Source organism: Mirounga angustirostris, unplaced genomic scaffold, assembly GCF_029215605.1.
Source record: "Mirounga angustirostris isolate CCGP_5_RB_7025 unplaced genomic scaffold, mMirAng1.0.hap1 SCAF_1, whole genome shotgun sequence".
Taxonomy (NCBI): domain Eukaryota; kingdom Metazoa; phylum Chordata; class Mammalia; order Carnivora; family Phocidae; genus Mirounga; species Mirounga angustirostris.
In genome coordinates this window covers 87,106,227-87,130,703 of record NW_026991709.1, presented here as the reverse complement: position 1 = coordinate 87,130,703, position 24,477 = coordinate 87,106,227, and positions in this window count along the sequence as shown.

Sequence of the window (24,477 nt, the reverse complement as noted above, 5' to 3'; positions counted from 1 at the left end):
GTCCCCATTCTGCAGGGTTCACTCTCTCCGCTGGGAGAGCAGCAGGCCTAGCTGGATGACACACTTGTACCAAAGGTGCATCTTACCCTGGGGAGAAGATCACAGCTTTGCCCTCTCGGCTCTACAAAACTCTAGTGTAGAGCTACCCTGCCTGGCTCCATCAGAGCGAAGCCACACACATCCCTCAGGTTCAGGGTCACGGCAAAGTCCAACTTCAGAGAGTCCCTCTGCCGTGGTAATCATGACTGGGGCAAGGGGGGGTGGTCCTGTTGACAGACCTATAGTCATTTATTTGTGTATATGAATGGGTGTGTATGCACACACACACACACACAAACGATCTATGTGGAAGATCTAGGTTCCATGTTCATGCAAATAGTACCAAGATGGGTGACAGGTGACAGATATTTTCCTTTACAAATGGGTTGTGAGAAGAAGAACTACTTAATGAAAATAAAAGAACTGAGAATAGTGTTCTCAATTTCTTGGGTGTAAGGTCATTTTCCCCAGATTAAATTGTCTGTCACTACTTTCCTAGCTGGTCTCTTCCAGATTAGAATTCTTGGAGTACTCTTGAATTCGTTTCTGTGTTTTGGATGCTTTATTAAATATATGTGGCTGACACTTTTATTGATAGAATTTGGTAAAAAACAAAAAACAAAAACAGATTAGTGCCTCTCCCTCCCCCTTTCCCCTGTGTGGACCTCATCCTACACAACTCCTCTCTGCTCCCCCCACCTTGGCCCCAGAGACAAGAACACTCACTGCTTTGTTTTATGGTTGTCCTGAAAATAGGCATTGGCTCCTGCCTTGTGTAGTATACAGAATTTTAATGAGCACAAAGCCAGCAGTTCAGTCCTTTACTCTGATATGAGCGGGGTGACGTCAACCTATCCAGGAAATACTGCATTGATTTTAAAATTGCTTTGAGGGTGAATAAATCGGCAAGACTGTGCATTACCCTGACAATGCCCTACACACCCCCCCCACCACCTCCCTGACTATCTCAACACCAGAAGTATTTGAAATCCCCCGAATAGATGTCCTTCAAAATAGAGGTTGAGGGATGTGTGAGGGGGGAATGTTGATTTTTTTTAAGCCTCAATTTTGTAACTTGCCATTATCCTAGATTTAAAATGGTCTGACATTTTTAGCTTCCAATTTGAGTATTTTCTTTCTAATTCTAGGATTTGGTTCATTTACTAAAACTGGGAATTGCTCTTTTGCATCATCTCTTCTGCCACTCTCTCTCCGTCTCCCTCCCACATGTTTCTTGAGGCATATTTTGGTGCTTCAGCATAAAGGGCACTACATAATGTTTTCTTTGCCTCCCATTCTACTCGATGAAATGAAAAACCCTAGCACCCAGTGTGTAAAAAGCTGGCATTGTGAGCTATTTTTAAGAATAGGCACTATTTAGCAAGACATGTCTATGCTCAAAGCCAGATCAACTCTCCATCCTCAAAACCAAACATACAGTGAAAATCCCAGCCGCCAGATGAACAAGCACCCCTCCCTCTACTCTCTAGATTATGGTTCAGTTTCTAGATTGCTGCTGATACAACCATTGGCTTTTCTTTTTGCAGCCTCCTTTCCTGCTTGCTAGTTTAGCTAGTGATTAATGAGTTAATTAATTAGCAAAGATTTCTCAAGTTCTTTGAAGAACAAACCCACTACTTACCGCAAGCCCGCATTATGTAACATTAGATCAGTTTTCCAAGCTTCTTAGAAAAGAAAACACAAAACCAACCCTTTTCAATTCAACTGTAATAGCTTCAGAAAATTCAGTTTTTTTAGCAACTAACTTGAGTAACTCAAGGTTTTGATTTTTTGCTTTTTAGTTGATTCCATGGACACTTTTCTGCTGGAGAAAATTTCCAGTAAATATTCTCTAACAATGATCATTACTATCAGTGTTGTTAAAACTACCATTCATACAAATGGAAGGATGAACGTCCATTCATACACATCTGACCATTTAATAATTTGTTAAGCTCTCAGAGATATACAGGCAATCATGTACACTATTCCTTGTATTCAAAGAGCTGACAGCACGCTAATTTCAAAACAGTAATTCATATGGAAGGCAGAATTTGATATGCAAAACACATGGTGTTGAAAGTGTCCTGGGAGTTTGGAGAAGGTGTATTCAGTGTGGGTTCCCAAGGGAGCCCAATAGAGGAGGTCGAACTTTAATTGGTCTTTGAAGGATTCCTAGTCTTTGTAGAACTGGAGTGTATTCTAGGTGGAAGGAAAGCAGCCAAAAGCAAAGGTGGGTAATACATGCTTAGGAGTTAACACCCCCCCCCCCCCACAGGCCTGACGTGAATGCTGGTTCATTCAAATTTAGCACGAGTTTGGAAAGAACACCTCAAAATACCAGGCTGAAGAAAATTGTGTTAACTTCGAAAGAACACAAAATTACATAATATCTGGAGTGTACAACCAAAGAAATGATGAAATTCTTTACCACCTCGAACATGGTGGAAGAGGAATCTTGTTTGTAAAATAACCAACCCAGAGAGCGGGAATTATGCCACAATGGAACAAAGGGAAATTAGGACCCAAACTGGTATGGTCCTGGTATGGCAGCGGTATTTGCTTGCTCTTTCTTTTCCAATAATTACAAGGTGGGGGTGGGGAGGCCCAAATCTGTCAAAATGCCTTCCACGTAGCCGCGTTCGATCTGTGCTGGATGGATATATGAATAAATAACCATTTGGTTGATGAACCCAATAAAATGAACAAGAGCCATCATGTAAAGCCTGGAAGGAAATTGCCTTTATATAACTCACTTTCTGCTTCATTAAAAATTAACTCATTTTTATCTACATATGACATGAGGCTGGACAAGGAAACTGATCCTTTTTAGTCTATATTTGAAAGACAAATGAAGAGTACAGAGAGCAAACAAATGAAAGCAAACAGAAAACAAAGCAAAAGACAAAATAAAAGCCTGACACATTCTACATGTTAACAAACTAAAATAGTGCATTGTTGATTGGTTGCCCCTCAGGGAAAAAGCAGCCAAACAACCACTGGAAGAAGGACATTTAAATGTTTTCCAGGTGGCTTTTACTCTGTCAGAACCCCTTATGCTGAATGGGGATACATATTTACAGGCTGCTAATACCCAGCTGATAAGAAACCATATCTGAATTATTTCTAAGTATTTCTCTGAGAGCCCAGAGGTAGCTAAAAGCATCTTTGCTTAGATGTCATTCTCAATCAATTGCAGCTGTTACCTGACTTGTCATTTACCCATAATCAGGAACTAGGACTTGAACCTGAATCAAGCTTCAATTTCCTTGCACTTGAAATTCAGTGAAACAGTCAAGAACTAAATCAAATATAGTCAATATTAGTAATGTGATGGTTTGCCTTTTAAAGGCACAAGGTGATATAGTAATAAGTTTTGGACCAATTACTCAAGAGCCAAAATCGATTTCTAATCTTGATTAACTTTTTTGGGGGGGGGGTGTCCGTTATTGCAAATGTAGGCTTCCCTTCAATGAGGATTTCATTTTTGGTATGATTACTGGGAAGAAAGTTTATCTGCTGTTGCCATCTATAAGCTGCTTAGTAAACTCAGGGTACATAGACTTAAGTCCTAGTTTAGTTTCTTAATATTAAATATCACCCATTTTTATTATGCAAGTTCCTTTTGAAGAACAAAACTCTTGGGTTGCTATTAGGAGCTGGATGTAGGTAAGCCACGTAATCTCTGATTTTCAATTTCCCCATCTGGTCTACAAGATAAAAAGTTGAACTAAATGATCTCTAAGGCCTGTTTTATTATTAACTCTATTATTATTTATGGTTCTGTGATTTCAATCTGGTTTTCATCCAAACTGGCAGTGACCTCTAAAAGTTCAAGCCTGAAGGACAGCCGTGTGTTTGTCTTGGTCCATCAGCCATAGAACTGTGTGGCCTTCAACACCACAAAGCCTATTTATGGACACACTTTACGACTCTTTTCCAGCCATTTGTTCCCTTTGGTTAGAGTGGTGGTTCTCAAAAGGTAGTCCCTGGACGAGCACCATCAGCATCACCTGGGGACTTGTTAGAAATACAAATTCTCAGGCCCTGCTGCAGACCTACTGAATCAGAAACTCTGGAGGTGAAACCAAGCTTTCTGAGTTTTACCAAGCCTGCTAAATGTTGCTGATCCATGTTAAAGTTTGTGGACACTGTTCATGAGGTTCAAGTTGCGGGTGCAAACCCTGAAGTGGCCACTGATTTAATTCTGTACCCTGACACTAAGCCACCATGTTAAAAATGTCCTCCATGGTTCATTGAAGAGATTGGGATACACTGCTTGACTGGATCAGCTCTACTGCAGGTTGTGGATCTTGAACTGTTTGTTGGATTGAAAGTGTTTCTCAACAAGCCTTAAAGGGCATCTCTTGCCCTGATCCCCAACTCCATACAAATGAAATCTTTCATAATTCCTCAGTGATTCCCTATCTTCTATTAGAACTGTTCCCTTACTGTACACTTCCCTCACCCTTGTTCCTTCCCATATCCATATCGATGACTCATATCACTTTCTTTACTGCTTGTAGTAAGTCTTGGGTTTTCTCTCTATAGTCCAGATCCATCAAAATTTGCAGATAATTACCATCTCCAAGAAGCTTTTCCTTAATCCCATCCCATGAGCAATCCTTCCATTTAAAAAAAATTCTGTCTCTTGAATGCCCTTAAACTCTATCACCTGGAACAACATTTCTCAAATGGAATTATACAGTGTAATCACCAAAACAGGGTTTTTAGAATATAGATTCTTACAAGCCACTACCACCAACCTACTGAATCAGAATCTGGCCTTGAACCAGATTCTCAGCAGATCCACTTGCAGGTAGACCAAGTATTTAGAAATCATTGAGCTAGTACAGGGTTGGAAGACGTATTCTGTAAAGGACTACATGGTAAATATTTTGAGCTGGTGGGTCATATGATCTCTCTCACAACTTCTGGATCAAGCTTCCATTTCACCTCTATGGTTGTAGTACAAAAGCAGCCCTAGACAATATCTGAACAAATGGGTGTGGCTGTGTCCCAATAAAACTTTATTTAGAAAAATAGAGACCAGGGGCTGCAGTTTTCTGATCCTTGAGCTAGACGACTTAATTTAATAAAAATGAACTATAATGTCGAAAAGGTTACTCTGCACTCAGTAGATGCTCTTGGAATGGATAAATAAAGGAACCCAGAGTAATGCAGTTGGTGGAACATTTTAAATTCAAAATAGACAATTATCACAAAGTAATGTTACTGGATGCTCTTCACTAAAATCATGCTGACATATGGAAACTCTTGGTGGTCTGGGGAGAGGGATAATGGGAAGCACGGAGTATACATCTGAATTCTAATTAAGCCTGCTCATTTCTTGGTTTTCCATCTACAAATTATATTCTACCTAATTGATTTCCTGACAAAGGGTTGGTTGAGGAGTAATTTGTTTAATGTTTTAAAAAATGCTACATAAATGCTAAGTGTTATTGCAGAGGAGGTTTCTAAGGAAGAATCAAGAGTAGGCAGCACTAAAACTGTGTTTTTTTATTCCTGAGCAAAAGTGTTAGTTGAATGTCTCCTGGAAAGTGGCACTTTGCCCCCAACTCAAATGTCACTCCGCTCTCCCCATTTTACTCAGGAAAACCTCAAATACATTGTGTGGGTGATATTGAAAGACGTCAGGATCAAAGTGTATTTAAAGTCGCTAAGAGGAAGCAGATGTTCTCCCTAGCTGAGCAAAAGATTCTCAGAGTTTCCAGTGAAACATAAACTTCTCGAAGGCCCCATGGGATCATGCCTTAAAATGTCATGCTTTTGTTTATGCCTCCCATATGCAAAACAGTGGTGAAATGTGTTGTTCTGGGAGAGACAGAGGGAAGTTAATGAGCTAGAAACAATAAGGGACGCTATACTTGGAAAAAAAATTGGAACGGATATTATCCTTAAAACAAAACAAAACAGAAAAAAAAAAAAACTAAGACAAGATTAGAATAGTCACTTCCCTCAATTCTGTTTTTTATATATATCTTTAAACATCTCTCTCTGAATTACCCTGGTTGGCTGGATTACCAACTTGTTTTCTTTAAGATTTTCTGTTCTGGTTTTCCAACTAGAACTAAGTTAAGAAGTTTTTTCTTATCCCCTATAGATTGTACCTTTTTTCATTACAGCTAGTAACCAAAACCTAGTTGCAAAGGAAAGAATGGTTGGTGGTTTTTAAACTTGAGCTGAAATCAAAGTGTGAAACTAATGCTTTGAAGAGTGATCTTGAATGCAGACAATTATGGTTTTCAGCCAGAAAAAATGTCCAGAAACTTGTATTTTTCTCTGATCACAGTTACTTCAAGTAGTTGTCCCTGTAGAAAAATGCTAAATAAATGTAATATTTTATCTATTTTATTTTCTTAAAAACTGGAGAAGAAGGTAAGTTCAAAGAAATGAGGGTTCCTACAAGGTTCAAGACCAGCCTACAGTTGAAAAGGGAGTTATGGCAGCAACTGGAATATTCTCAGTTTCTGACTTACTGTAGAATTATTTATATGTTGAGAGTGGCGAACTTGTTTTTTTTTTTTTTTTCTGTTTACTCTCTCTGGATAAATCAATGAGGGATTAGTTGGTCAAACTTGACCAGTTACAACGATAGTGACTATGGCTATTTAAGCACACAATCAATGAATTTGGCTTTCCATTCATTTGTTGAAGTTTATTAATTTAGGAGTGGATCCCAGTGCCATCATTGGGAACTAAGGCAGATATGAATAAGTCTAGAGAAAGAAAGGATAGAACTCTGGGAAGCAATAGAGCATTTATCTGAGGGATTGTAAGAAAGGCTGGCTTGACTTCATTTTGTAAGGCAGAGGGAAGAAAGTTTATTTAGGAAATACAGCACATCTATTCTAAGTAATACAAAGGCATCTTAGACTATAGGTAGCTGACCCTAGAAACCAAGTCTTAATCACATTCTCATGTCCGGCCTTGACTTGGACAGAAAGTATACAGTGAAGTTTCCTTGCATGGACAAATGCCTGCCTGCCACGTAAGAAGGCACAGAGCAGAATTAAAGGCTCATCCTTGAAATAAGTAGTGGTGGTTACTGGCTTTTCTTTCCACCTCATCTCAGGGAATTGAATGAATTATTCCGCCTTGTCAAGAAAATTGTCAGAGTAAGAGAACATTAGAGCGGGAAGGCATCTTCACCATTCCATTTCTGTAGATGGAAAAAATTGAAATTCAAAAATGAGAATTTCTTCCCCTAATGTCTTTTTTTTGTTATTGTTTTTAACAAACATTGATATGTAGTTTTTCAGCTTACAGAGTGATTCTACTTTCATTATTTTTCATTCCTACAACAATCCTGCAATGTAAATATTGTTATGATAATAAATCCATTTTATAGATGAGAAAATTAGGGTCCGGGGAGATGACATGAAATGTTATCCTGGCCTTCTCTCGCCTCATCTCTTATACCCACCAATCATTTAGTCCAGTGGAGACTAACTCTTAACTATTGCTCAAATGTTTTCATGTTTGGATATTCCCACCACTCCTGTTATAGACCAAACTGCCGTATGTTTTTTTCTTGATCACAGCAACAGCTCATTATTGACCCACTTACAGCCAGGTTTGAGCCAGACCCCAATCCTATCTCCAAATATTTGTTAAAAAAAAAAAAAAGAGAGATGATTATGTTACTGCTAGGTTTAAAACCGTCAATAAATCCCAGAGTGAGTGTCATCAATGTCTGGCTTCAAAAGCTCCTTTAGATTTTCTCCCTATGGATTTAGCCTCAGACCTCACACATTTTGTTCTCACTCTCCTCCTTTACCACAGCTATCTCCTGGTTTCTATTTTATAGCTCTCAATGGGTCAGCTGATGATGGGAGAATGACACGTAGCAGGAATGGGGACATCTCTTCCTACTTGTAGATGAATTTATTGAATTCATTGGAATCTCTTAGCTAGCATGGTGCCAAATATTTGTTAGACGATCAACAAATAGTTGCCGAATGAATGGATGATTGAAAGATGGGTTCCTTTAGTTCTATTCAAAGCCAAAGTTGCAGTATCTCTACTGATGGTAAGGGGCATGATTTACTCTCCCCAGAATTCTTGACATATAATGTGATCAAAATGAAGGTTTCATTTAGGGTTTTTTTTTTTCTCTCCAAACCTCTTCTAATACTCTTCAATCAGTTTAAACTTTGGAGGTGTTGGTTGGTCATCTCTCATAGATAATATGTATATCTTTTCAATAATTTAACTTTTTAGGATACTTAATAAATATACTATTAGTCAGTTAAATCCAGTAGACGTTATGAAGCTTGCATGAATAAACAATAGAAAGCCCTTTACTGAGTTTGACAGGTGTTACTGCTCAAGTCTGAAACATTTTAATGTGTGTCTGTTACATTGCAGATGAAGATTCCATTTCATCCATGATTTGAGGTGTGAAAAGAAGGACAACTTTTTCATTAGCCTTCCATCTGGTCATGGACATTTACCTTTAGCAATGATTACTGAGTTCTATTTTCTGCTGAACATATTCATGGTATGTTAATGTTTTACTCTAATCTTATCAGGAGAGAGGTTTATCAATTTCTTAATTGACCTCCAATGTGCTTGAAAGTTAGGAGTAATAAAACAAAGAAAAGAAAATTAGGAGTAATAAACACATGCAAATTAAGGACCATGTATACTGAGCAGAAAAACCTTTTGGGTTGAACAGATTTTTGGCTCACACACTGCCCGTATCATTTGCTCCATTTTATTGTTGTATTAACTTTCTTTCTTTCTTTCTTTCTTTCTTTCTTTCTTTCTTTCTTTCTTTCTTTCTTTCTTTCTTTCTTTCTTTCTTTCTTTCTTCTTTCTTCCTTTCTTCCTTCCTTTCTTCCTTTCTTTCTTTCTTTCTTTCTTTCTTTCTTTCTTTCTTTCTTTCTTTCTTTCTTTCTCTTTCTTTCTTTTGTCAAAAGCATGAAAAATTTGCATCTGCAAACTATAAGAAGTATTCCCCCCCCTCCCCCTTGGTGATCTTACACCTTTGATTCGATTCTATTTACTATTTGGTTGGCATTGATATACTTTTAATAAGCATTTATTTTCACCTCCAAAATGTTGGCTAGCTATGCTAGGCTTGAATAGTCCTCTTTTGATGGTACTCTCACAACTAGTGGAGGTGAGTGACAGGAAAGGAGGATAAGGATGGGACCCCTGAAGGGCATGAACTGAACATGGAGCACTGTGACAGTCCTGCCCGCACATCAGCCGGGCCCGCTTGATTCCTGACGAGGATTCTCTTTGACTGGGATGGTACTGTGTCGGAGAGATAGCAAATCTGGGTGTAGAGCCTACCTGTGGTGCAGCCGGTGTGTTTTAGGAGGTAGCCTGTGTTGTGGCAGAGTCCAAGTATCAAGAAGCATGGCTCCGTCGTCTTGATGAGTAAATAGCCCAAATGGCAGGAGGCCACTGCTAGTCTTACTCGGCCCGTGTCCGTTCGTGCGCTAATTCTGAAAGAGTGAAGGAGTATTTTGTGATAGCCGCTTTCCTCAACACTACCTCCGGTCCAGACTGTGGGGTAAGAATTGAGCGATTTCCCTAACTGAGGTCCACTGACGTGGCCATGACTGCGCTGTGGGAATGATCATTTTTGGCGCCTGCTGCACAACTCTAATCTGCTCGCCACCTGCTCTAAGCTCAGAAGGACCGCACGGCAGCCAAGACACCCCATTTCGAGTTCTGCCCTCTTCCGCGGCATTTCCGATTGGCTGGCGGTTGTTGTCTACCTGCCCCAATTTGAGTTTCTGAACCCTAATTTACCTCCTTACTTCAAACCATGCCAGAACTTTATTGTATTCTAAAATGCCCTTCGATTCCGCTATTTATTGGGATCCTCATGTACATGTATCCCTTAGGATGACTGCTGCCACCTGGCTCTTGCACTGAGACTTTCAAACGACCTGATACTCAAATACTGGATCTTGGACCTTGTCCCTTTGGATCTTCTTATCTATCCTCTCCCCTCCTCCCGCCAAGTTTGTGGCTGCAATTGCGTCAGTTACCCTAGTCCCTGTTCCGAGGAATTAGATACCTCTGCCTACTTTTCCTCTCCCTCCTCCCATATTCCTAAATACCCATCATGTCTGGTGCCCAAGGTGTGCTATTAGTGTGCTTGGTTTGTCCATTGATTTGTAGGTGACAGATACGTGTCAAATGGATTTGTCCCCAGAGAGCAAAAAATTATTTGTTCTAGAAGCAAGGAAATGTTTGGGAGCCTTGGGCCGGAATGGAGCTTTCAGTAGCCTGTGAATTTTCTAATCTTACTTTTAATGTATAAGCTTCTCTTACCTGTCACAGGCTTGCTGCCATCAAAGGCCTTGTTATTATATCTCAGAACTTTAACAACTCAAGGTTAGCAGCGGAGTAGAGTCATAGTCCAGGCAGAAAAATGAAGCACGGGACCCTTGGATGTGAGAAAGCGGTAGGGCATAAAGTGTCACAGGCTGTTTGAAAAGCCCCCATCCGAATGGGTGTAGATGTGGTCTGAGAAGCAATGACTTGTGCCTGCACATGATGGGCCCTGCGAATGACACCAGGGCAGGGCAGTGACCAGGCAAGTGGGTTGTGGCATTGTTTTGAATGGAACGATTCTTGAGGTAGGTTCAGGAGGCCTGGTGATTTCGATTCCTGGGAAAGATGCAAGCAGATTGCAGCAGGTTGTAAGTGATCTGGAAGTTTCAGGAGAAAACTAAAGACCATGGAATTTGCCCTTGTTTATTGGAAGGTGCCATAGGTTGCATTTTTTAATTTTGTGCTTAACGTGGCTATCAATTTCTTGTTCCATGCCCATAGACGGAATTAAGAAACTTATGTCGGGGCGCCTGGGTGGCTCAGATGGTTAAGCGTCTGCCTTCGGCTCAGGTCATGGTCCCAGGGTCCCGGGATCGAGTCCCGCATCGGGCTCCCTGCTCTGCGGGGAGCCTGCTTCTCCCTCTGCCCCTCTCTCTCTCTCTCTGTCTGTCATGAATAAATAAATAAAATCTTAAAAAAAAAAAGAAACTTATGTCATTTTTTTCTAGTTTGGATTTTCTGAAAGTGAGTTCCAATACCTGTGTCAATAGGTTGCTTGTAAAAATGCTGGCTTCTGTGACGCACCTGAGACCTACTGAATGAGAATATTGTGGCATCTGTGAATCTGTCCTGTGTCTTACATACTCCGAAAATTGAGAATAGATTTTGAAGACCATTTAGTTTTGTTCCCCAGGGCGAGCTTCTGAGAACCTTATATATATAACATATAGAATGGGCCCTGTTTAGAGTAAGAAATCAATGAAAAAATTTTAAAACACTTTTGGGTATGGGGAAATGCTTTTACACTATGAATATACTTCTGGCCTTCAGGGATTAGAAGGGTAGTCCCTTGGGGTGCTTGGGTGGCTCAGTCGTTAAGCTTCTGCCTTCCGCTCAGGTCTTGATCCCAGGGTTCTAGGATCGAGCCCCGCATCGGGCTCCCTGCTCGGCGGGAAGTTTGCTTCTCCCTCTCCCACTGCCCCTGCTTGTGTTCCCTCTCTCGCTGTGTCTCTCTCTGTCAAATAAATAAATAAAATCTTAAAAAAAAAAAAAAATAGAAGGGTAGTCTCGAAGTCTACTGAGGGGAGGGCATGACCAGGCTGGTAGATAGGGTAGATGATAGAAGGTCCACTGGGAACATCCTGGGGAGCCAAGGGAGCTCAGAAGGTCTTTAGGAATTGGAGAGACAACCAAACTGGTGTTCATTCTTTAGATTTCTATTGTTAGGGCTTGCCAGTGATGAACTTTGAAGCAACTTGCCGTGTATTAAATTTTTAACTAGCTTGCTCAGGATTTTTTGAGGGTTGAATGGAGCAATTTGCACCAGAAATTATTGTCCATGAATTTCTTCATGAGGAATTCAAATTCCTTAGAATTTGAGACTTGAAAAGGGAGTAGAGCCACGTAGCTGGGATCTCAGCCCTGAAAACAGGGTTATGTGTCTATTAAATGACAGAAAGAAGTCTCACGTGGCTGAGGGGTGATTACCTACATATGCTCGATGCAAATATGGTAGTCACTAGTTATTGGGGGGCAATTTCAACTTATTAAAATTAAATAGTATTAAAAATTCTGTTCGTTAAGTCCCACTAGCACATTTCAAGTGCTCAGCCATGCATAGCTGTCACACCGCGTAACGCAGATGTTGCAGAACATTCTACTGGTCAACACTAATCTAGAAGAACTAGACTTGGTGAGGACGAGAAGCAGAAATGTCTTTATCTACTGGAAGATACTGTCCAGTACAGGGTGGGGAATGTGGACCGGGAAAACAAAGGTAGCCTTGGTGTCAAAAGGGTAAGATCTAATTCTGGGGGTACTTGGTTTGGTTATTTTTAGACTGTAAAAACTGAACCAACTCTGTAGTGTATTTCCAATTTATGTCTGGGCCAATTCCCAGGGTGAATTCCTGATGCTGCCCTGATTCTGAGTTGGGTTTCCTTGTTTGGAGGGGTAGTAGGGGGTAAATTGGGCATAGTGGCCCACCAGGGAATGTACCTATTAATGTAACAGGTGGCTTGTCTTGTTAAGTTGCCAGTCAGGAAGTGGACCTTCATATTTTGGTTAGAAGAGCTAAGTCCCCCCTGGAGGTCCATGTAAATGCTAATTTATCCAAAGAATGCAGCTTCCGGAAGGACCGGAAGGAAGCCAGGTGCTTACTTCATTCAAGCAACCCAAGCAGAGAATGCAGGTACTGAGTCTCTGGAGCTGGGCTTAGCAAGCCAAAGCCTCCAATCTACAGGAAGACAGAATCCCAGGGAAGTTGGACCAGACAGAATTCTCAGTGATCGTGAGTGTGTGGAAAAAAGAGTGGAAGAAATACAGGAGGGTGAGCCAGATGTTTTTTAGCAAAAATAACTCTCTTTGTTCTTGCTCAGAGTCTCCTTTCTCCCCCAGCCTCTGATATGAATCCATCTGAAAGGGGCTGGGTAGGGGGAGGGATGTGGCACCTGAGAGTCAAAGCCAGCCTTTTCCCAGCTAACTAAGGCTTTTTCTTCTCAGGCCAAATTTGTCTGACAGCCTCGTTCTGTATGAGTTCTTTCCCACGAGGCTCTTCAGTTCCTGAAGCAGTCTCCTGGCAGACCCACCCTACCAGGCAGCCAGACACAGCTGAATGTCAGTAGCAAGCGTCGCAGCTGGGACTCCCGCTCTCATGAGATTTATTGGCAGCTTGTCATTGCCAGGAACTTTTGGGGATTATTTAGTTGATTCCTCATCATAAACCCAGGAGAGAGGAACTGTCTTCTCTGTTCCACCAAGAGCTGGACTGAGATTCTGAGAAGTCAAATAACTTCCTTGAGGTCCTCGAACCATATTGCTGGATAGAAGATTTGAACCTGGTTATATTTGATATCAAAGCCCACTTGTGTTTCTGCTATTAAACTACATTGTCCATGGGGACCTAATGGCCCTTGAGATTTGAGGCCTAGCTCTTTTCACTCTAGGACTCTGTGCTTGTAGGAAGGAGAGATTGTGCGTGTCAAGATCGGACGGCTAATTTTATATGTCAGTTTGATTGGGCCGTGGGGTGGCCAGATATTTAGTCAAACACTATTCTGGGGGTTTCTGCCAGGGTGTTTAGGGTGAGGTTAACAATTGAATCAGTAGAGTAAAACAGATTATTCTCCATAATGGGGTGGGCCTTGTGCAATCAGTTGAAGGCCTGAATAGAACAAAAAGACTAGCCTCCCTGAGTAAGACTGTCTTCAGACTTCCCTTGCAAAATTGGCTGTCCTGGATCTTCATCCTACTGACCCACACTGCAGATTTGGACTTGCCATCCTCCATGATCACATGAGCCAATTCCTTATAATAAATCTCTTTATAGAGAGATATGTACATCCTATTGGTTCTGTTTTTCTGGAGAACCCTGACCAATAAACATGGGCTGGAAGGAGAGTGAGGCTCCTCCGCATTGAATAAGACCCAGGAGGCTGAGTCTTGACAGGGACTCTTACCCATTAGTTACTATAAATACTTTTCAAAGCACTTAAAATTAAAATTTTGGACATTTAGAAATTAAAAGGAATGAGAAGAAATGATTTCAGAGGGAACCAGGCATGAATCTCTTTTGCCTAGGCATCTTTTCCCATGTAGGATATTCAGCATTTCATGAAGCCGACCCAGATTTCTACAGATAAAATTTGCAATGATCATTCAAGCCAGAGAACAATCTTACTTTGTGTGTATAAAACTTCAGTAAAGATTGAGTAAACAGGGGATAAAAGTTCCTTAAAAATTCAGCAGATGAGAGAGCAACTGGAGCAGATTTGGAAAAAAATCATCCAGTTTACAGATGGGTCAACACAACCTCAACTGTGAGCCAGGCCTCTGGTGGGAGTTGTGAGCAAAGCTCTCCTGGTGACTCCTTTCTCAGCAGCTTCCCTCTGCTTGTGGTGTTGACTGGGATCACTGTAGTGGGTCACTGACATCTCTCTGTCTCTTTGTGGGTTGTCTGCAAGGTGTACCACAGTAATCTGCTATTGTCCATTCTCCATGCTCCAATGCTCAGATCAGTCGCTTGGAAAAGACTGGGAGAAAACCTAAAGTTTATACTCCTATCACATCCAGATGCTTGACCTAAGCTGGTGAAAACGACAGCATAGAAGAAAGTTTGAGCCAAAAACTCAGTAGAAATTGATAGATTTACGCGAGCTTTGTCATGTGACTTGTAAGTTTTGGAAACCCAAGTTCTAAGCATTCCTCAATAATGGAAGCCAATTAACTTGATAATTCAAAGCATTCTGAGCAATTTTTTAATGTCATTTTTTTTCTTCCTAGATCTTAATATTTTCAATAATGTCTTTTTTTTTTCTTCTAGATCTTAATGTTTTCAAGCTCGTGTAGTAGTTTAGCCATAGGTCTTACAGTGCGGGTATGTGCATGTTGGAGCCTGTCCTTGCTCTTTTGTTTTCTTTATTTCATGAATATGGTCATGCCAGGCCCCTCATATTACCCCAACCATCGTCTAGCCATTTGGATTCATAGCTTAGACTGGGGCAGCTTACTCCAAGCAGCGACCTACTTAAATGATTTCCTTGAATATTTCTAGGTTAACCAGTGAGGATTTAAGTCAGCTTTAGAAAACAACAACAGAGGTGGAAGCTATTAAAGATTTTGAAGAGGAATTAAAAAAAAGAAGGTCTCACTTTAAATATATTATAAAGGGAAGAGAAAATTGCAGATTTCCGTGTTTGGCTCGATACATTTTTTTTTTTTGCCATGGAGATTTAGTTATAAATGGTATTGAGGATCTGTATTTGAGAAGCTTAAATGAATCCTTATTAAAGCAGAGTGCATTTTCACATGCAATGGACTGGTGCATATGGTTAGAACACAGCCCATGTATTAAATCAGAAGAGTTTATGTAAAGATCTGGATTGTAGATGTATCTGAGGGATATCTTTGATGCGAACTTCCTCATCAAGCCTTGCATCCAATCCCTGAGCCAGCCCTGTTGCTTCTGTCCTCAAGTCTACCCATCTGTCTCTGTTTCCACTATACCACTCAGTCCAGTTATGATCATCTTTCCAGTTAGGCAATCGACTCCTGACATGTGGCTTGACTTTTGCTCCCCCTCATCAGTCATTTCTCTACAGGGTTCAGAAACACTGCTGGGATTAAACTCCAAACTGCTTTCCACAGCCCCAGCCTATGTGGCCCCTTCTCTGCCCCTCGGCGTCCTTCCTCACTATCCGCCAGCCTACTTCACTCCTCAGGCCTTTAGACGCGGTTCCCTCTACCACAGGGCACCCCACCGAACGCACACATTCTTGCTCTCTTTCTGACTAATGGGTGAGCGCCTTCTTACCCTTTAGAGGTTAGCTTAGATGTCACTTCCCTGAAGTCTTCCCTGATCATTCAATTTATTTCCTTAATAGCACTTAGCACACTTTGTACTTATTAAATGAAATTATTTTATTCACTTGTTTCTCTGTGCATGTGTACTCCACGTTCCTTGACTATAGGACAACACTGCCTTGTTCAGTGCATCGGTTTGGCACCTGGAATGTGGAGGGTGCCCAATAATTATTTGTGGAATGAAAAATTTATAACACTGACAGATGAGGAAGTAGTTAATTGTTTTTAATGAAGGACTCACCAGATGGTCATACTTTGGGTTACCAAATGACCGTACTTTAAATGATGACCACACTTTGGGTCATTTAACATACTTCATTCTATAATTCATAGACAAAATTTTAAGAGTCTGTCTGTGATAAAAGATGAGGTGCACCTGAAATTTTGTGCTGAGTTGAACTTTGACTTTTCTTTTTTAAAATATATGTACATTTCCTAATTTGAAAAGGAAAAAAATATATTCATATACATCTCCTATCTATCCAACTATATCTCCCAGGCTCCCTGTAAGTTATTTACACACACAAATGCCTTCTTGTATGTTATACAGGTACTTTTGAAGTTTCTTCAGCATTGAAATTTTCTAAATCAAATTATATCTCCTATAATTTATATTTTATAATTTATCTTAATTTCTGATTGATTTTCTGTTAGGCGTGGCTTCTAATTACTATCTTCTATCCTAATTTATAGTATATATTTATAATTAAATGCACTAGAGGAAATGCTACTTAAAACAACTCAGAATTATTTCGCCAATAAAGTTATTAGTCAGAACAGCTTTCACCTCCTGCATCTGTGGATGGTGTATTTGGATGTTCTTGGGTTTCCTAGGGGCAGATCATACTTAGCTCCTCTTTCTTTGTAGGATTTTACAACACAGAAGAAACCTAGGTTGAGATGAAATAATGAAAAAATGATTTGGAGAGTTATGTTCTCTATTACTTAGACTTAAAAAAAACCCAGCAACCTCCCCTTTCCCCCCTACCCCCCTGAAAAAAAAACACCCCAGCTCCTGTGTATATTTAAATCCTCAACTTAGAGATTTGTTTGAAGTCTAATTCCCAATCCAGTCTTAGGAGTCTCTGGCTTCTGTTGTGAATGTTGGACTGGCACAGTTTCTGTGTGCATTACTTATGCCTTCCTTGGGGTCTGAACTGAAAGCCTCGTGGATTTAGAGATGGATTAACGCTGGCATTTGGGGTATTACAGATGGAACACTCTGGAACTATATTTCAAATAAGTACAATGCATGTATTTCATTTGTCTTCTATGGTTCGTGAAGGTGAAAGGGAAAAAATATTCTGCTACTTCTGTTGAAACTAAATTAGAGAAGTTATGTGACCATGATTTTAAGGGTTTGGGTTCACACATTTGTATTAATAGATTTCTCATAATCAACTAAATTAATTCTTTTGGCTAAAATGTTTTAATATGCTTTTTGCCCAAATCTCTTACTTACTGAAAGGCAGACAGGGTTATCAGCTAATTGTGTTTCTTCACAGGCTTGGCTGAGCTATTCAAATGAGCCATAGACCTACTTATTTTATTAGACTAAGTATTCAAATCTGATTAATATTTGGACAGTGTTTGGTTAGTGGTAAGAAAAAGAGTTTTGAAAATTAGCCCTGTCATATTTTAGGAAGCAGTTTAAAATTTTTTTTAGTACAATAGCCTCTAAACTGTCTTCACAGAGCAACTCGAGAATTAGCTGAATTTAAAATCTGCCCCCAGTTAGTTAGGAAAGACAGCTGAAATACATGTGCATGTGGTGTGGTTTTGTGAGAAAGATCTAGTCATGGAAATCCAGAGGTATGGATTCAGATCCTGGCTCCACTATATGTACTAGGGCGAGTGACATAACTGCTCTGAGTTTTAGTTCTCTTGGTTGTAAAATGAGGATGATCCTACCAACCTCAGAGACTCATTCCAATCGAAGGAGAGGCCTATGTGAAAGTGCCTAGCAAAGAGAAGTGCAGGATGTAAAGGAAGGGATGGAGTGGGAAGTGAAAGGATGGAGAAGAGAAGGGACAGAGAACACTTGCTTTATTCGGGGGTGGAGATCGGGTGGGCATTCTAGATCCTTCTGTCTTCTTCCCCCCTTCAAGCTCCCCTAAAACTCCTTTTCAGCTCCTGGCTGCTCCAGTTCTTTTTTTCTTTCCTGCCCTGTTTCCTTTCAGTGGCTCATATTTTTTTCCTCCTGTCAATGGCTGGTCATCTCTTCTCATACAACATGGGTGGGTCTCGCCTCTTCTCTAGTTCTCTGGCTTGCTCTTTCTCAAACTTGCGTGGTATGGGCCCTGAGCAGTGAGGACAAAGCACTCAGGGTTTTCCCTGGTGAGGGGACATGGGGAATCGTGGGCATGCGCAAAGGCCGCCTTCCTCATTTTCCTGGCCTCCTTTTATTTATTTATTTTTTAAAATTCAAACTAGAACAATGTGACCTACTTAACTCTTTACAAGCTGCTGGCTGTTTAGTAAGTGGGTGACTGAGAGGGTTTGGGGCAGAGATGCCCAACAGAAAGATAATGGAGCCACAAATGTGAACCACGTGTATAATTTAAAATTTTCTGCTAACTACATGAAAATAAAAAGTAGAAAGGTGGAATTAATTTTAACAATATTTTGTACTTAATGTATCCAAAATATTTATCATTTCACTATGTAATCTATTATAGATTATGAATGACGTATTTTGCATCTTTTGGGGGCACATTTTGTTTTGAACTAACCATATTTCAAGTGCTCAGGAGCCACATATATCCAGTGGCTACTGTATTGTACAGGGCAGGTTTAGACAGTTTCTCTTTCTCTCTTTTAAAGCTGTACAAGAATTTTAGGAATAAGATAAATCATCTCTCCCAAATTCTCCGTATCGGGAAAGTGGTACACAGGAAGGCAAAGTAAATTGTCTAATGTTATTGTCCACCTGGTTGTTGCCACAGTCTGAACTTGAACTCCGTTCCCTTGACTCTATTCATTGTTTTTTCTAGTTAAACATCTAACTTACAGATTCCATTTTAGAGGTAAAGATATAGAGAGGGAGACAAACCATAAGAGACTCTTAACTCTAGGAAACAAACTGAGGGTTGGGGGAGGGGAGAGGGGGGTGGGGGGATAGGGTAACTGGGTGATGGGCATTAAGGTGGGCACGTGAGGTAATGAGCACTGGGTATTATATGAAATTGATGAGTCACTAAACTCTACAACTGAAACTAATGATACACTATATGTTAATTAATTGATTTTAAATAAAATAAGATATAAAAAAGATATAGAAGCTCAGATAAGTGAAGTCACAGTACATCTCACTGGGAGGAATTGAAAAATTCCTCAAAGAGTAAAATGACAAATTCCTGACAGGATTATGTGACAGGGTGGGTAAGGGACCGGCTCCATTAATACCATAAGGAAAAATTCTTCCAAATTTTGTTGAAAAAGAAAGCTGGTTTGCCAGGGGGGAAAAAAGTCTTTATAAAAATCTCTTTGTATTTCAACTTTAAATTGGTATTAATGATTCATAGTGCATAGCTCCATGCCTGGCCCATAGAATCTCTCACAAATATTTGCTCAATTTAAGCACTTAGTAAAAAGAATAGAAAATTAAAACTAGAATAAATATTAGAAACCATTTAGTTAGACTGTGATGGTAAAGTGCCCAGTAACTCAACAAATTTTAATATTTCCCCCCTCCTTTTAATGTTTCAGATGAGAGAAGTAACTTTCCCAAGGTCACACGGTGGCTAATTTATAGAATCCAGGTCTCTGTAGACCGCCTCGTGATTTTTTTAAAGACATGATTTCAGCTCCTCTGATCGGACAGAAATGAACATAGAGCTAAGCCATGTCTTGTGAACGGAGGAAGCTTGGGACCCTCAAGATCCGACGTCTAAGCTGGAAATTTGGGAAAGCATTTACAGAGATAGAGACCTATCTGTTTCTTGAGAGTGCTATTAAAAAGCTAGGGGAATGCAATTATTCTGGCCTTGTTCTGGTGCTCTGGTAGTTTTAGAATTTCCCCATGAACCCCTCCCTTGAGGAGCGTGCTGCCCTTGGCATGTGCAGGTACCTCAGGACGCCTTCCGCAAATGCAGCTGACGACATGACAGGACATCTGGGTGTGTGTGTATCTGCGAAAGCCCAGGTGCTTATTCAAGACACTCTTGCCTTTTGACTCTGGAGTTTGACTAATTCTTGCCCTCTTTCTTGAGCCTGGACAATTCCAAGCACTGAAGCTGGGCAACTGTCAGGAGGGAGTCATTTCTGCCCGAACATACTGCTAGGCCCCAGACTGCGGTTGTTCAGCGTGGACCCTGGGTTCCAGATACTCGAGGGTATGTGTGTGGAGGTGAGGGCTATGGCAGGAAGGGCTGCGAAGCGGCATCCACGCGGAGGAATGTGATGAAATCAGGACACCGTATAACTTGGTGTAGCCCAGTGATGTTGCTCGGAGAAATGAGGTGGAAGAAAATATCCCTAGGATAAAAAAGAACAGGATGAAAAATCCTGGCTAAAAAACCAGAGATGGATTTTTCCTTCCCAGACAGATTGTTAAATAGGCTTTACTTGTTCAGTGGGGTCTGGTAATGAAAGCTGACAGGATATTAAGGTTATTTCAGGTTCTACTGTCTCCCAGGGTCACAAAAGCCTTCTGTTATGCATGCTAATCTACCTCCGCATTCCCGCCAGGAGCTGCCCAAGTAGGGCAATCGGTTTAGTATGTACCCTTCCCTTTACAGTTTAGTTGAGAGGCAAAACCTACCAGTTAGCAGAGTATGTATTGAAAATCCAGGGATGTTTTTCTATTCTCAAGATAGAGCACCAAAATTTGTGATTAATAAATGATGAATTCATCTGCTATTTCCTCAGAAATGCAGAGGAAGAGGAAGAGAGCCGTACCCCCCTTTCCTTTTTGGCGTGTGCAGGTGCATGCAGGTGCATGTGTGCAACTGTGTCCGTGTATGAAACTGCACGGTGCGTTGAGCATCACAGACTGGAAGTACTGGTGGGCTCCTGCCAAGCGCAGCTCATACGCTGTCTTCCCCTCTCTTCAGGCATATCATTTTCTTATTCTCAGACTTCCCCCAACTATCCCATTAGCTGTTGGAGGGGAACAGCATCACAAAGAAAACACTGGAGATGTAATTAAATCTTGTTCAAGAGGAGATTACAGAAGTGTGCTTCTAGAACGAATCCATTAGCAATTGCTGTGTGTCCCCACCAACAGACTTTACTCTGGACGATTCCTTGAAAGAGATAATAAACTGCTTACGGTTATAGAATAACCAGAACAACCTACTTGGGGTGTTGTTGTTATTTCAACCTGAAGCTGATGTATTCTGCACAACCAATGACAATAGTGGAAAAAGCAAGAACTTTAGAATTTATTTGATTGGGTTAGGATCCCAGGTTCACCACCTACTAAATATGGACCCAGGAAATTGGCTAATCTCTCTGAGCCCCAGTTTCCCCATGTGTAAAATGGGGATAATTGTGCCCATATCTTAGGATTCTTAAAAAGATTAATGAGATATGCACAATGTTTGGCTCTATAATTGGTGATCTATTAATGGTTACTTTGGTGATAATGAATACAAACCAAAAATCCAACACAGTTCTAGTGAATTGTTAGCACCTATTGTCTGCTTGTTGAGCCTTGGTGAAGTTATACCAAAGTAAGAATGCTATATGCCCAAACCTAAGTGGTCAGCACAGAAGACAAAAATACCTCTTTTAACCTGCATTTATCTTTGAGAAAAGCTATGAAAAAAGCAAAATGTATTCTTTTGATAAAAGCAAAATGTATTCACTCTAAGTGGCTATTAGAGGGCCAATCTCTGTACAGCCCATTCTATATAATAGGTACTCAAAACTCATTCACTCTGTAATGGCTTCATATTTTCTGTATAGTGACTAGTGGTGGTGTAGGCTCCTAATAAAACATTATATCAACACTTGAACCTCTGAATCTTTGAAGCAGATGTTTTCCTAACATTCTGTAAATACTCCAATCATCTCAAACTGCTGGGATTTCACCTTTGTCCCATTTTTAGAAATGTGCCCATTGAGTAATGGGCCTGTCCAATCTGTTTGACGTTTATTGGTGCTCCAGGTGTAGCAAGGTTGGGAGATGTAGCAGAGCACATTCTAAATAAATCAACGGAGGAAAGCAAACTAAATCACAGGGGGAAATTACAGTGTCCCAATCATTTATACACTGGTGATTACCATTTCACCTGGGTCCAACTGATGTCACACGAGAGTCTCCAAAGCCCTAAGAATCATTCATCAATCCGACTAAACCTGCTCATCCATGGTTCCACACTGAAATCGACCAGTGTGGTGGAGACTTACAATAGTCTAGGGCAGGAAGATTAATTAGTAATGAGAAGGAACATGTGGAGAAGAAAATGGACTGGGTTTGAGGGTTTCTCACACCACTTTGGCTGTCAGTTAGCTGTGTGAATTTAGGGGGAGTCACGTTACATCTCTGGGCCTCAGTTTCCCTAACAAGAAAATGTATGTAGATGTGTGTATGTGTCTTTGGAAGTGTGTGTGTGTGGGAAATTGACTGTGATTTTCATAGTTCGAAAAGGACCAGAATCTCTATTTCAGATGATATGTAACTCAAAATTCAACATCGAAAACTGATAAAAGCAGTATTAAATGTTTGGAGAAGGGGACCCAGAGCAGACTGGAATTCTACTCATATCCTATGGCAGCTCTAAATAGATTTTCACAGATACCTAGAGTTCTCTGGACTGTGTGGTTAAATGATCTGTAAGGCCTTACCAACTCCAATTTTAGTTAGGTCTGTGAAAAAATCACCCCCACAGATAAAATGTTGGACTTGTGCATTGATGAATCTCTCCGAGCCCCAGTTTCCCCATGTGTAAAATGGGAATAATTCTACCTATATCTTAGGATTCTTCAAAAGATAAATGAGATATGCACAATGTTTGGCTCTATAATTGGTGATCTATTAATGGTTACTATGGTAATAATGAATATGAACAAAAATCCAACACAATTCTAGTGAATTGTTAGCATCTATTTTCTGCTTGTTGAGGCTTGGTGACATTGTACCAGAGTAAGAATGCTATATGCAAGTCAACTTACTAATTTGAAATGTATTAATTTGCAAATTATGCAATTTATCAAATTATTAAAATAGTTTAGCTTCAAGTCTCAAGAGTCAGTGGTTTAAGGTCCTGTATTTTTTACTAATTTACAGTCTGGATTAATATAAACGCCTCTTGTGTTTTACTTCTGCTGCTGTTATTATTGTAACGGTTGGCCAAATTGCATTGCTCATTCTAAACTGTAAGCTCCTTAGAGAGTCTGCTTTCAGTTAGAATGGGGAATGTCCCAAGAAACTGTTGCTCTCATCCTAACAATGAAAAAAAGTCAGATCACCTACAAAATCATAGATTTGTTTCTAACCCATTAGGGACTTGAGGGATTCAAAGAAGCCTAGATGAACCAAATTCCAGGAAATTCAGGTACTTCCTAGGAGAGTAGAGAGAAACCTAGAGGTGCCTTCATTCTGGTGGAAGAGCAGGAGGTGAAAGGAATCTGGCATGGATTGGAGTAAGGAAAAACTAAGCAAACTTTTAAAGAAATTTTAATAGTTGAATTTGGGGTAGCATAATGGATCGGGATCCTGGGGACTCTGGGCACGGAGCAAGTCTGTATCTCCTCATCGACTCTCTCCTATGAGGTACAGGGTAGATGATGAAGACAAGAAGCAGAGCAGGAGAGATGAATGGGATAACTCTGAGCACAGGAGTTCCTCACCAAGTGTCAATTTGAAGACCGCTGAAGACTGGGGGTAAGGCAGCAAGGCAGAGGGAGATCTCCCAGGCACAGAAAGCTGGGGGGTGGGGCTGAAGAGCACATTAAATTCCCTAGTAATTTAAAACTAGACAAAGGGGGGTGCTTGGGTGGCTCAGTTGTTAAGCATCTGCCTTCGGCTCAGGTCATGATCCCAGGGTCCTGGGATCAAGCCCCGCGGCGGGCTCCCTGCTCGGAGGGAAGCCTGCTTCTCCCTCTCCCACTCCCCCTGCTTGTGTTCCTGCTCTCACTATCTCTCTCTCTGTCAAATAAAAATCTTAAAACAAAACAAAACAAAACAAAAAAACTAGACAATGGGCTGTAAAACACAAAGAGATCTCCAGAGTCTCACAGCTTCTCAGATTTCAAGCCCAGCTGAAAGGAAGTCCCCATTCTGCCCACAAAACTTATAAAATCAATGGTGAACTGAATATGATTGTAAAAAAAAGATGAGACCCCACTCAGCTAATGGTTAGATTGACCTAAGCACACAGTACTACTAGCCTGGCAGAAGAAGAGAGATGTCCTTTCTGGGGTGATGGGGTATTGCAAATATTATATCTTTAAAAATATTTTTTAATTGAAGTGTGGTTGACATACAGTGTTACATTAGTTTCAGGCATACAAAATATTTGATTTGACAAGTCTGTAGGTTATGCTAGGCTCACCACAAGTGTAGCTACCATCTGTCACCATACAGTGCTG